This window comes from Pinus tabuliformis, chromosome 7 (assembly GCF_031772625.1).
Source record: "Pinus tabuliformis cultivar Carrire ecotype Pingquan chromosome 7, CPIR1, whole genome shotgun sequence".
NCBI classification, from domain to species: Eukaryota; Viridiplantae; Streptophyta; class Pinopsida; order Pinales; family Pinaceae; genus Pinus; species Pinus tabuliformis.
In genome coordinates this window covers 1,220,576,847-1,220,589,280 of record NC_142293.1, presented here as the reverse complement: position 1 = coordinate 1,220,589,280, position 12,434 = coordinate 1,220,576,847, and positions in this window count along the sequence as shown.

Below are 12,434 nucleotides of genomic sequence, written 5' to 3'. Positions count from 1 at the left end.
AAAAATTTGTTCAGAAATGTCAACCCTTTCTTCTTGTGGAGCAAAAGTGTCATGGTGATCTGAACAATCAAATTTCATTGTGATCTTCTGCTTTAATTCTTCTTCTTTCTTTATCAAGATATTAAGTTCTTCCTCTTTTTCTGCTTTCAGCTTCCTCTCCCTAACTTTCATATTAACCTCTACATCTACTGCCATGTTCTGCATCTGTTGCATAGTGGAGGGGTTTCTCTCTCTCAGATGAAATTCTATCTCTGGATCAAATGCTGTTGGATAATGCAGTAGAGCCAAATCAGGGGGAGGTTTTATATTCAATGGCATTGAATGATAAATTTGATTGAATCTTTCTAAAAATTGTTGTACTGTCTCATCTAGATGTCTTTTTAACTGATTATATTCTTCTATGATCATGAGGAGATTGACTTTGATTATCCATCTACCAAGGAAGAGTTTGAGAAATTGCTTAAGATTTGAGATGCTTGCATGAGGCAGAGTTTTGAACCAACTCCTGACTTTGCCTTGCAAAGAAAGAGCGAAAAGCCTAATACTAACATTCTCAACATCCACTTCAAACAAGTTAAGATAATCTTCAAAAACTTGGACATGCTTCTGAGCAGTAACTCCATTCTCTCCATCAAATCTTGGGAGATACTCAGGATGATTTTTAGGCAAAGGTTTGAGCATGGGAGGCAAAATGAGAGGTTTATATCTATCAGGAACTTTATGAGGCACGGGAGTATGTACAGGGATTGAATGACTGGGCTCGATACGAACAGGGATAGGATGATTTCCTTTGATACTTGTTTCCTCCTTCGCTATATGATGATCTTCAACAGCATTTAAAGGCTTCTATTCTAATGTGCAAGGAGGGCTTTCGTCAACATTTTCAAAAGGAAAATCATAAAAATCAAATTTAAAGTCGTACTTAAAATACAATATACACAACAAAATTTTATGGAAGAGAAAGAACATGACCTCTTGGACAATAATCCGGGTCAATAGTCTGATCTGGTCATATATTTCTTTTGGGTTCATTTCTGCAGTGGAGTCTTTATTATGAGGATGATGTGGAGTCGCCAGGTGGATAAACTAACTTTGAAGGGTTTGACCTCTGTCCACCAATACAGACCAGAGCTAAATATGGGATAAGCTAAAAAAGGGGAATTTTCTTCAGGAAACAAAATATTTTGAGATTTTATGAGAATTTTTTATTTTTTGGGATTCTCCAAAACAAGTTTAAGACTTATTCGAAAGGAAAACTGATCAAAAATGGGGATTTACATCAATAAACAAATGATTGTCCCTAGTTGAGTCGCCATTATGTTAACACTCAGGTTGTCCCTTGGCTCCTTAAGGGATACAGACGAGGTAACCACTAACCAATCTTTGGACTGTAGGTCCTAGCCTACTTGTAGTTAGAGAGGGCTCTCTCTTAATGATTTAGCTTTGTTGATGAAGATTTTAGGCTAGTTATTGATTTCAAGGGGTTTAGTTTAAGTTTTGGTGGGAAGGATGATGCTTCCAAGTAGAGAGGTAGGTATAGTATGAAAGTTTCAAACCATTGGGCATGGAGTCAAGGAGTAGGACTGCTGGTGCATTTTCTTGGTCACAAGAGGAATATGGAGCAAGATAGCAACACATGAAACAACATTGAAGCTAAATGGAGATCGATTGACGGCTAAGGAATGAGAGGCAATTAAGAATCTCTCGTTCAGCTTAACAGAGGGAAGGTGAATGAGCTCTATCTAGGAGCAGTGAAGAATCCCTAGATAACTGTCAAACATGGGTGAATCAGGGAAATATGAGCCAAAGGAAATTCATATTCATTACCAATTTAGATGAAAACATAAAGAAATAGCAGAAACTGAGCATAGAGTGCGGTTAAACAAATCCTAAGCTATTCATCTTTCCTGCTATTTTAGATGGTGACATATGTATAATATGAGCATATATCAATGGAAAGAAGAGGTAGGTAACACTTATTGAGTCATGTTGCAGCACAATAATTCCATAATTCACTCTTCAAAACATTAATAACAGAGCAGACAGTCCATCTTCCAAACTTTCAGCAGTCTTTGATTAAAGAAATCATCAAACATACAGAGCGAGTCTCTAGTGGAGCGAATCAACCAACCAACCCTCTAAACAGTAAATTAGGGTGGTTTATATAGAGAAAATTTCCAAAAATATCTATTACAGCAGACCTCCAACAAGTCTGAGGGAAACGAGTTTTTTAACCTAATCTTGTCCTGAAATAAATGCAAGAAAATATCTTTGAGCTGCGCTGGAGGCAGCTGTATCAAAATGAGTTAATATGGTGTCCTTATGGCTCTGCGCTGTTCATTTAGCCATAACTATTCTTTCGGTTTTGATCCCGTGCTCTTGAGTGGTTTTGATGTGCATTAACTGTGATTTGAGAGCCTTAAATGGCTTCACCGCTTTCTTTGACTTTGCTTGGGGGCCTTTAATGTTCACCTGCTTTGGTATTGCCGATCTGATACTCTTTGCTGCCTCACTGATACTCTTTGATTTGATCAGGGCTTCATCTTTCCTCTGATACTCTTTCACAATTGAATCGGGCTGCTTTCTCTCCCTTGATGTGTTTAAAACTGTCAAGTCGCCCCTTTTCTGCCCTTTCAATGCAAAAATGGCTGTTGTCTGGAATGATATTGGTGCTAGCCGATCTGAATATGAATATAAATGAAGAAATCCTGTCACATTATGAATTTTTGGGTTTTGCAGGTAGCCGAGCCATGAGAGGCCCTCCATTTTGACCAATTTTTCTCAGCGATGTACTAATCGCGCATCGAAAACTGCCTCAGTTTTTCATTACGGGCATCCTTTGCTGTGATTTTCGCCTTTTGTGCCTTTTCGGTGATGACATCAGCGTGATGTCAGCGGTGGGTCTCGGTACGGCATAATGACGTGGCAGGGTGACGTGGAAGTATGGCAGGATGATGTGGTGGCAGTGACACGTAATAGTGGGGGGGGTCGACGCAAAGGTGACGTGGTGGTGACGTGGAGCAGTGGCGGGGATGCGGGGGTGATGTCACGAGGACGTGGTGGTGACATCATAGGCGGGGAGTGGTATCCGGTTTTCTCCCGCACCACTTTTACGCGTAGGTGGTATTGGGGAAGGGGCCTCCGAATGCACCGGGAGGTCGACACATGGCGGGGGTACGGTAGGGAAACCGCCCTTCCCCCGGACATTAAGCTCCGGCATATCGGTATATGAAAACACCCACCCACCGTTCGATCTGAAGTGTTGTGCATCGGATGGCTGGCGGGTTAAATGGGGTGGCGTGTAAATTTGGAGCGGGCCCGCCTTTTATTAATATGTTATTGCAAGCGGATGGGGGGTCCAAAACTTTGGAAATGTGGGTTTATGTGTTCTGCACGCCGGCGGCATTCAGTGTTAAAATAAACATTTAAACCAGAACTTTAAACGATGAGCGCGAGAGGATATAATGATAAAATGTTATGGGTAAAGGGGTGAGGAAAGAGGTTATTAACTTTAACCAAATGTTAAGTTAATCCCAGGGTTAGGGCGCGGAAGGCTAATGCTAAGGCCCCAAGTGGACCTAGCATTTCCTTGACTCTGTTTTTATGGCTATAGTACCAAGGGGTAGGATATTTAATATTTTCTGAAATTTTATATAGCTTTTGTAGCAATAGGGATGGGAAAGTGACTAGGGAGTTATGTAATAGAATTAGAGGTTAATATGAGTTTGTGAGGTGAAGGAGTAGGGGAGAGGCTAAGTTTATGTACTGAAGCTTAGTCATAGGAAGTGAATGAAAAGTAGAAGAGTGATTTTTACACAAGAAATGTGGCTTCTTTTCATTGAAAGAAGTCAAAACTTGACTCAATGTTTTTACAAAAAAGAAGTGAAAACAGGACTGGTTGGGTAGATCCCAAGGTCCTCAAGGGGATGTTAGTGAGAAAATTTTGAGGGGGAGGGTGAAAGGGAGTTAGACATGCTACCAAAGTTCTGCCATTGGACAACTGCTTTAACCTTTCTGTGATTGATGAGATGAGCTTTGATTGATAGTACAAGAGTTGATCCAAACCTTGTTTCTACAACCTCAAACTACCTACCCAGCCTCCTACGCCTAACATTTTTTGTTCTTTTTGCATGGGTGCACTTAGACTTGCAGACCCTGATTATCCTCTTTTCTTTTGACTGCCCTCCTATCTAAATGTACCCTTATTTCTCCCGAGGGCCTAGATTAAGCAATTGGGCTCCTTCATTTCTCTACCTAGCTACTCATCTGCCCAGCTTAAGCTATTTGGACAGACACTTTATTCTCTATCTCTAAAACAAGAAATTTAAACCTAGGGAAGCCAAGATTAAGTTGTTTGGCTTTCCCTTAACTGTGAAATATTTCAAAAATGGAACTTTTACAGCATGCAAAATATGAACATTTTTGGCACTTCCACTGTCAATCATGAAATATGAAACCTATTGGTATAGGAAGCTAACATGTTCCTTAATATATATCGCAGCCCGGATGGATGAAACTAGATCCGGGGTCTTCAATCTTGTTCGATCTTCACTCAAAGTACAAGTCGATCCATGTGAAAGATGTTCTTGAGTCGAACATGGAAAGACATCGCCTGATTACCAGCCAGTGATGTAAGTCGTTAACAGGCGCGAGAGGAATCACTGATAATGATGATGACCCTGAAGGTACGATAGTACAATTCACGTGGTGTGAAAAATGGACTTGGTGTTGAACACCACGCAAAATCCTTCGGTCGAAGGCCATTGATGTAAACCTATTGCCGGAAGTGAGAAACTTGCCATTGAGGCATGCAAGCTTCAAATTATTGAAAGGGTTGTTCCTAGATCGACTTCCTGGATAATGAGTTGATGTCGACAAGAAGCGATTCGTCATAGGAGGGCCTTAATGAATCCCACATATACTACACGGAACGAAGCAAATGATTTTAATAGAGGTGAAAATGATCTGATGATATAAGGTTCAGGGTGGCGGTCATGAAAGAATGGAGCGTAAATGTATTGCAGTGGATGAGACACAGGTGAATTCTCTGAGCGACTTCTCTTGAACATATCGGCGACACTGACATGATGGATTGGTAGCGTTAACCCCAAATGTGGATGGTGTGATGGACCAATGGTGATAAGACCAGTGAACGGAACAACCCAACCCGACTCGGATGCGGAGTGAAAGTGTCATGTTCAAGAGCGACTTGCTACCAATAAAGTTTCTTCAAGTTTTCTTCCCAATTTTTCCCCAGTCATTGCTGACCAGTACCTCTTTATTTTTTTCAAGCTTGAGGAGGATAGCATATTCTTGTTTTATAATTTTACCTTCGGGCAAACCCATCGCTATGTTTTAACGAGTTTAACGACAAAGATAACTGGGTCCTTTTCAATTTTAGTGAGTCTGAAAGGGACGTAAAGAAAATTCCAATAATCCTTTTTCGTCATATAATCCCTTAGGTCCAAAAAAGTATAAAATAATACGAAAGGGATGAATTTTTGGTAATTTTAACGAGCCGAAAAAAACAAGCGCTCAATATTTTTGTGTAATAATCCCTTAGGTCCAAAAAGATTAAAATCTAGAGGAGGGATAGCAATTTCGGTCACTTTAACGAGCTGGAGAGACTAATTTCTCAGAAATCTTTTCATATTTTACGAGTCAGATGAAAAGAGTTTAAAGGAGACTCGTTTTTTGAGGAACGGGTGATAAATTCGGGTAGCGGCTGATTCTAGGTAAGGTTTGGAATTTTCCAATCATGGCAGTGTCACAAAGATGGCTAACAGGATCACTCTTCACAACTATTCCTCAAAAGGGGTAAACAATCAAATGGAGGTGAATGATCGGCCAATACAAAGTGGAGGTGACGATGAGAACACGACCAAGGCTTCAAAGGCTGATGATAATGCATTCACGATGGTTATTTACTGGAAATTGGTTCATTTTTTAATGAACGAGCTTAAACTCTGGGGGAAACATTTGCTCATTGCTTATGTTTATTTTTTAATGAGCTTGAACTCCAAATAAAAACTGCTTGATCCAGTCGTAGAATAAGGATGTCTCATCTAAGATGCCATTTTTTATAGAGCTTGCACCTTACAAAGCTTTGCCCCACATCCTTTCTTTATGAAAGTTAGTAAAGGACCAATCCTACAAGTTTAAAGGGTTAGAGGAGCTACAAATTTAAAAAATAAATGGTCGCTCTTCACTTGCATGCCAAAAGGTTTGCATGCCCCCAAGTATAGCGAAAAATTTCTAGGTTACCAAGGATTGTTCCATCCGCACTGCAGACAAAACACTTCCTCGATGATGTCTACCAAAATAGACAAAGGTTAGTGGCGCAACTTGCCTCCACTCACATAACTTTGAAGAAGGAATCTTATTCCAGTATAATCTCATAAACTAGTCATATATCCTCTGCTGAAACCTACCCTATGCCCAAGGTGTTCCTGCCGAAACAGACCAGGGTGCATGCCCCCTAGGTTTCAGTCATGTCCTCCCGAATCACTCGCACTCATTAGGTGGACGGATTGGGGATTGATGAGACATTCCTTGCGTGAAAAGACCATTCAGGGATGGTATTTGACTATTTGCTATGTGTGAGCCGGGAAATGAAAGCTGGTCTACGATCTTGACCACTCTTCCTTCATGTGGAAAACACATTACTCTAAAGAGCGAGGAGACAATGACTCCCATGCAATAAATATAGTCACGTCCAAGGAGTATATTATAATCTAGGGGTCCTTGGACTACCATTACGTTCATGTGAACGGTTTTCCTTCTCAATGTTATCGGCACATTGGGAAGGATCCCTAACAGTCGACTGGTTCCTTTATCAAAGCCTGTTAGATTTCTCATTTCAGGCAAAAGCGATGGCGAACCAAGTGCTTTCCAAGCAGTTGAGGAAAGGATACTCACAGAAGCCCCTTCATCTATGATGGTACCGGCCATGACCATTCTGTATATTTGTGCAATGATTCAAAATGGTACACTAGCCGGTAAACGGGGTCTGCCTAGTAGATTCCAATCGAAGGAAACAACTAAGTTGCTTGGAGGTGGGACCGAATAGATGGTCGGATATGACTCTGACGAACTTCTTTCCTGTGGTAAAGGAATGGGTAGACTGCCCCCATGTTCATCAGAGTCTGTGTTTATGAAGAGAATTTGAACGGTGTCGCTCTTGTTCTCTTCGGTGACTGTATCATCTAAAGATGGACCCTCTAAAGGCAAGACCTGGTCAACTGCTGCCTTGACCTTTTGACTTTCCTCTGGTGTGGATTCCGATGATTTATCTTCAATGGTAGACGCTTCGATCGACCACAATATCTTGTCAGTTGGATTTTCAACTAGTGATGGACTTGGCAAGAGTTTCTTATATTCAGGAGGGAGTCATAATGGTGAAACTGGACGGTCGTCCAAAACAATTTTAGCCTCGTCTAGGAAGGGACAATGGTGGACGGTGTGATCGCCTTCACACAGTTTACAAGGGAATTTACTTTTCCTTTTCTATCCTGACGCTTTGCTTTCACTAGTTGATGGTGTACTTTCAACATGATCATTAGAGGTTGTTGACACCAGATTGTGCAAACGAGGAGACGAGTCCCTTAAGATCTGAGGTATGCAAGGACAATCTCGATGATAGTGATCTCCTTTGCAAATGACACATGGAGATTTAGGCTTTGACAGTGCAGTGTGTGGATTTTCACTAGATGATGCCTGGTTTCCCCTTTTCGCCTTCGGCTCCTTCTTCTTCTTCTCTTTCTTCTCCTTCCCCTTCTTCTCCTTCTTTGTTACTTGATTTTTGGCTTTACCAGCTTCATCAAGCGAAGAGGAAGGAGGAGAGGGAGAATTGGATGAAGTAGAAGGTTGGGGGGAGCTTTGGTATCATCTAGTTGCTTACTTGATTGCTCAGGAATCACAGTGTTCTGAATGATAGAGGTCGAGAAGAGCCATATGGGCAGGCCGATTTTCAATCCTGGAAGTGACAATGTGGCCATATGGGGTGCACCAACATCTCCCCAAGAGGAGAAAGGAATAGGATTTCCTCCAAGGGGAAATCCTTGGTTGGTGGACTCCATTTTTCTCAACCTAAGACCAACGTAGGAAAGGTGATGTTTATTCCGATTAAAATAAATTTTAGACGCTTTGACACAACCTGTTTTTTCAATTTTTAAGAGTCGAGAAAAAACAAAAGATGACTCTAGTTGCCTTCGATTTTTAATGAGCCTGAAGTGACAAGTGCTCAGATGGACCTTTTCCTTTAAGGAGTCTGAAAAGGAACGAAAGAGACTACTCTGGAAATCTAGACAGAGGGATTATGATGATGGCAACCCCATCAAACCCAGAATCAAATTCAACTTGGCATATAAAATTGCAGCTCAGTATTTGCCAAATCAAAACCTTAATAATTCATTCAAATGTTCACATAAATCAACCCCAACAAACATCCTACGAAACTGTCTCTTCATTTACAATCCATATTTACAAGCTTTTAGATCCAATATCGACATTCATTTTAGCATCGATCCAAATAAAAAAACTCATAAAAAAATTCATCAAAGCTCAACACAGAAGTTCCAATAAGATTTGCGCCCCTATCTTTTACTAAATGTTTCCATGCATTGAATATACAGCTCTCATGCTGCATATATTGTACATACACAACCTTGACTTTAAACTCAACCGGCACGCTGAACTTCTCCTAGCTTTTCCTTTTCAATAAAAGAATACTCCCATAGATTAAAAACTCATCAAATACTCATTCATCTCTTGCAATGTGTGCGTCTTCATGAATTTAAATTCCCACGCTATCAGTTTGACCGCTCCATTCGTCATACAAAACGAATACATCTCCAAAATGGATTACAACAACCAACAAACGGAATCTCAACTCTTAACAGTTAAAAAGATTCCTGTTCTCTTACTTTTAAGAAGCTCAGATTTGATATATTCAATTAACCATCAAAACAGCATTAAAACGCTTTTCAGAACTCAGTTCGAGGCATATCTATGTTGCATTGGCCGTAATTAACATATAACACCAACCATTTTCAGATTGATCCAAGTCCAATGCGATATATTCACAATTGGCAAATTAACACAGATTCCAAGATATATATATATATATATATATATATATATATATATATATATATATATATATTAACTGATGTTTCGATGCAATATCTCTGCACTCAATACGATCAGCGGTCACCACATTTGAATAACATATATATATGTGTTCAACACAAACTTCTGGCGTGATTCCACAGCAAACAATCAAACTGATTTGAATGCCGCACTGTTAATGGTTGCAGCTCCGATCCGATTTATCGAAATTCGTCAATCGGCCTTTTTAGAAGTGTTCTCCTCTCAAGCGCTCCAATCTTCTGATCCAATTTATTAGAATCGGAGATTTCCAACTAAGTGTTAATAACTCTATCACCGAATCATATATTGCCGCTCTGAAGCATTCGGATCTGATGTAATTAAAAAAAAAACTGAATTATGAATTAACTTAATTCCGCCGAAAGAGAATTGTCAGTATTTTAGACTGTTTTTCTGTGTTAAAACACTGCCTTCTGCGCTAATTTTAACACGCCCAGTTTACCCCAATCACCGATATTTTTATAATTCAAATTTAAACACGCCCATACTATCACAATTTCAAGTAGATTCACATGTAGCATAACTCAGACTCCATGCGCATCACACAAAGAGATAAACGAGTTTTATTTATAATATTAAAAAAAAGAACAGAGTTCGCTCTCGGCCAATTTCACAAGGAGGAAACCTTTGTTACTAATAACACAGTCCTCTCCACAAATCTCTGTTTCTTTTACACACAAAAACCACACTCTGTTGCAAATCTGAGCTTTCACTCTACCAAATCACACACTAGAAAGGAAAATCCCCTTCTACAAAGAAATCACTTCGTTTATTACAATTTCTCCATATTTTTCCTAATTCCTCTAACAAATAGATAATAAATCTTCTATTTGTAAAAATCTTAACAGATAAGACCTCCTATCATTTAACTTCCATGCACACCTATTTAACAACCTTATCACTAAATCTAAATAAATCAATTTCACTTATTACAATAATAAAAAACTATTTATGAAATCGACTTCCACAGTAATACTAAAATTGACCAACAGTAAATGAAATTCACACCGTCAAGCCACAACGTGTGAACAGATTTTTCACATTGCTGGCTAGTTCCGATGCTCCTGCATCAGATTCCCGGAGTTTAAATTAACCATGATCTCCTGATCATGCAATTCTGTTCTGTGTCCTCCTGGATCGCATATTTGGTGTGATAGTCTGTCCTTAGTAACTGCTGTTTTTGTTTGTCCCTCAAGTCTCCATCCTTTATGCTGTAATGCCTCACTACCTGCTGTTTTCCTTTTCACACATTTCGTTGCTGCTTTGCTCAGTCTAATTTGCAATTTTCCATTCCCTTCACCTGTGCTATTTCTTCCAGCTAATCTTCCTTTCTTCTTTTGTCCTGTATTTTTTTTACTGGAATGTTGTAGTATGAGTTTCCACAACTCATTCAATTCTTTGTGCATCTCACATATCGTGTGCTGAATACTATTCTGCTGCAACTGATTGTGTTCTTGAATTAGAACATCATAATATTTGTGCCAAAAATCTTCCGTATACATTTCTGAAATGTACAAATGCCTTTTCCCAGTTTCTTCTTCTCGGTTCTCATTCATGACTTCATCATTCCTTGCTTCAAATTCTAGCATACCTTCCATTAATCTAATCTTTTCTTCTTGGTTCAGATTGACTTCACATTTCCCTTTTCCTGCATGTAAATCTTCATCAAAATTAATCAACTTGGTAGACACAAATGCTTTACCTGGTTTCCTCATCAAAAGATTTGACTTATACCACAAATCTGTCACCTCGTTTGGAAATTCTCTCAAAAGTTCTGTACAATCTGCAATATCTGTCTTTAATCCTTCTTTACTCTGGTTTTCTTTGAGGTCAATGATCTTCAATGACTCAGTGTATCCTTTGAATTCAAAAATTCTTTTGCAATCCTCCTTATTCTGCATATGACTATGAGTAGTCATTTCTTCAACAGTCTTCAATAACTGTTTGTCTTTCCTCAAGTCAATGTGGCCTGCAAACACACAACAACCTTCAGTTTTCAAAATACAATACCTTCCATTTTCTTTTGATGCTTCAAGCATCAATCCTCCATCATAGATCTTTTGGATTTCAATGGATCCTTCTTGCTGTGACTCCATTTCTCTGAGTCTTTCCTTTCTTAACAAATCAATATGAATTTGTTCAGGTTCCCTGAACTCGTTCATTAGCTTTCCATTCCACCTCTGTTGCAATAGCTTCCATTTCACCCTTTTCTTCAGTCTCCATCTGTATCTTTGGTCTTCACTTGTCTTTCTTTGTACTGCCAAACCAATTTTTGGTTCTTCATTCTGTTGCCAGCTTCTATACTTCTACAATTTAATGCTTTCCTCAAATTCACTCTCATGTAGCTGATCATTCCTTCCAAATTTCTGGTTACTTCCATCTTGCTAAGTTAATATTTCTGTCTCCTTCACGCCTTTGAGGACATAACTCCCTTGTTTCTCCTGATCTTTCATCTCACCTTCAAATAATCGCTGCTCAATTTCTCTAATTTCAGCATCATCTTTTTTCTGGCAATCCTCCTGAGTTGACCTGTTTTCCACATTATCATATTGCAAGCATCTTTCATCAATTCCATTAAACAAATTCATTGGTTTACCTTCTTGTAGTCCCACCATGGAATTATCATTAGACTTCTGGCCTATATCAACCTCATCTGACTGTTTCACACCAAACAAGATTTCATCTATGAACTCCTTCTGTTGCCATAGATCAACGCCTTCTTCCTCTAAAAGGGATTCACCATCATACTTTACCTCAAGATATTCATTCCTGGTTGTGACAATTTCATCAGGTTGTCCATCATCCTCTGCATATCCTGCAAACATACACAAACTATAAGAATAAAAATCACAAGGCTTCATTGCCTCATCTGCTTCCTTTGTCAACATATCTTCGAATTGTTCTGAACTATGCCAGTAGTTCATAAGATCTTCAGCTGACTTCTCATTATCCTCTTCCCCCAACATTTCACCTTGTTCTGGTCTGCAAATGGAAACTTCCAATTCTTCCTCTACTTCTCTGAGTTTCTCTGATTCCTCTTGATCACTCAATATCTGCTCAATCTTTCCCAATTCTTCTACTATCTCTGACTTCACTTGTTGATTTCTCCTTTCTCGTAGCCTTTTCCATTTTACTCTTCTCCTCATGGTCCAACTGTTCTTCTGGTCTTTAATATTTCTCTGCAGCATCTTCATTAATATTCCAATCTGGAAATCTATCTCAGCTTTCTCTCGATCAAATTCTTCTTGACTCATCCTCATTCCTTT